Genomic DNA, 2,837 nt, shown 5'->3' on the forward strand with positions numbered 1-2,837 from the left:
CTCCCCACTCCCTCACACCCCCCCTTCTCTCCCCACTCCCTCACACCCTCCCATCTCTCCCCAGGTGCGAGCCAGTCTGGAGAAGGCTAAGCAGGGATTGGAGAAGGAGTCATCTGATCTCAGCGCAGACCTCCACTCATTGGCCAACGCCAAGCAGGAAGTGGAGCACAAGAGGAAGAAGGTCGAAGGTCAGCTGTCAGACTTGCAGTCGCGCTACAACGACAGCGAGAGACAGAGGGGGGAGCTGGGAGAACGAGTCTCTAAGTTGACCGTGAGTAGCGTACACTGGCTACAGATGTAGGATCTTAATTTGAACCAGTTTGCTACAGCAGGAAAATAATCCTGCAGCAACAGGAAATTTGAATTATTATGTGGATTATTATGTGGATTGTAATTCATGGACATTTTAGTAGGGGTTGATACATTTTTCGTAAGGGAAAATCAAGTCTGAAACTCCAAAGTGGAAATTAGTTAAACTTTTCAAACCTCAAATACACTACACGTTTGCAGAAAATGTATCCTGCAACAGGGTGATCAAATGAAGACCCTACATCTGTACTATCACACGTCAGATGAAAATAATACAAGTGACAAACTTTTAAAACCTGAAACACGAGCAGGGGATTGTCCTCGTACAACTGTCATCTATTTATTGGTGACACATCTGAGAACACTAACAACAGCCCAGAAATACAACAGTCATTGAACACGTCTGCTTACCCCTGATGTTACCAGATAAGTTGACTGAGAACATACTGTGGTTTACAGCAAGGACCTGGGGAGAGGGGATGAAGGAGCGGATTTGGTGTGTTTTATTTACATGATGACAGACATCATCATTTATTATTTCATCTTTGTGAAAACCTGCTACTCTTTTCTCTCATCCCCCTCTTCTCTCATCCCTCTGTTCCAGTCTGAGTTGGACAGTGTGAGCGGTCTGCTGAATGAGGTGGAGGGGAAGAACATTAAACTGAGTAAAGACCTGGGCAGTCTGGGGTCCCAGCTACAGGACTCTCAGGTGAGACTCAGACCTACAGGACTCTCGGGTGAGACTCAGACCTACAGGACTCTCTCTGCAGGGTGACTCTAGACTACAGGCCTCTTCAGGTGAGACTCAGACCTGACCAGGACTCTCGCGTGAGAACTCAGCCGACAGACTCTGGTGCGAGACTCAACGAACACTCGAAGCCACCTACAGGACTCTCAGGGGAGTACTCAGGACCCACAGACTCTAGGTGATGGACTCAGACCGACAGGACTCGTCGGGTGAGACTTCCGACCCGACAGAGCGGACTCTCGGTGAGAGTCGATCGATGAACTCCGGTATATCAGACCAGGATCCCCTCGGGTGCAGACCCAGACCGACAGACTCGTCGGGTGAGACTACAGACGACAGACTCTGTCGCGAGACTGCACGCAGCCGAACAGGACTGCAAGGTGACGCCTCAGACCTCCAGGGACTCTCAGGTGACGGACTCAGACCCGTACATGGACCTCAGGTGGAGACCAGACCTACAGGATCTCGGGTGAGACTTCAGAACCGACAGGACTCTCGGGTGAGGACTCAGGACCGAGGCAGGCTCTCGGTGCAGACTAGACGCATTACAGGAACTCGGTGGACTTGAACGGACTCTCGGGGAGACTCAGACCCATACACGGGACTTCAGGTGAGACTCAGACCTACAGGACTCTCAGGGTTCAGACTACAGCTCCGCTACAGACCGATCCTCAGACTCCGTGAGAACTCAAGACCTAAGCAGAACTCTCAGGTGAGACTCAGACCTACAGGCACTTCTCAGGTGACACTAGAAGACGCTCAGACCCTACATCGAATAGACAATCAACCTAAGGGCCAGTCAACGCAGCATACAGGGAAACTCTCGCAGGTGAGACTTCAGCCTAACAGGATCTACAGAGTCCAGCTACATCATCGGTAGACTCACAGCCACAGAGGACTGTCGGAGACCGATCCAAGGACTCTTCGCAGTACGAGACTCGAACCTGACAGGACTCTACATTGAGACTCAGGCCTCACCAGGACTCTCACGGTGAGACCTCAGACGCTACAGGCACCTCTATCTAAGGACTCTGTAGACTCAGACCTACCAGGCAGTACTTGGGCGTCAGCTACAGGACTCTCAGTGTACGAACTCAGCAACCTACAGGAACCTCTGGCGCCGCCCACGGCTTGAGACTACGACGACAGGACTCCCGCGCGTGAGACTGCAGACCGACAGGGACCTCAGGTGACAGACCTTAAGCCTCTTATGATCAGCCTGCAGGAACTCTCAGGTGAACTACAGACCTACTAGGACTCTCAGTGAGACGTCTAGACTACCATGGATCTAGGCCCTCAGTATCACGTTCATGGAAACTCTCCAAGAAGTGCGAGACTCCAGAACCGCTACAGCGACTCTCCGGTGAGACCCTCAGACCCTTACAGGGACTCCGGATCTTCACAAACCACCTGTAGGGAACCACTGAATAGACCCTAGGCACTTTCCAGCAGACAGGGAACCTTGCTCCAGATGACTAGGGATTAACAGACTTTTGTCCGCCCGTGTTTAATAGTTCGCCTTGTTTAAGTCATGTGTTTGTTAGGACCTCTGTTGAGCTAAAGTACACAACAACATCCACAACCTGTCTCATAGCTTCATCTCGTTTCCGCCCTCTCCTCTCTCCCCTCCGCTCCACTCTCCCCCTCTATCCGTCCTCTCTCCCTCCTCCTCTCCCCTTTCTCTCTCCCCCTCTCTCCCTCCTCCTCAGTTCTCTCTCCTACTCATCCCTCCCCCTCTAGGAGTGTGTTGGCAGAGGAGGACTCGTCAGAAGCTGAACCT

At 51.9% G+C, this 2,837-nt stretch overlaps 1 pseudogene; it reads left to right on the plus strand.

Annotated features, from left to right (window-relative positions):
* Positions 1-64: 64 nt before the first annotated feature.
* Positions 65-2,837, plus strand: part of LOC112075515 (myosin heavy chain, embryonic smooth muscle isoform-like) — a 19,120-nt pseudogene continuing 16,347 nt past the window's right edge.

This window comes from Salvelinus sp. IW2-2015, unplaced genomic scaffold, assembly GCF_002910315.2.
Source record: "Salvelinus sp. IW2-2015 unplaced genomic scaffold, ASM291031v2 Un_scaffold3213, whole genome shotgun sequence".
NCBI classification, from domain to species: Eukaryota; Metazoa; Chordata; class Actinopteri; order Salmoniformes; family Salmonidae; genus Salvelinus; species Salvelinus sp. IW2-2015.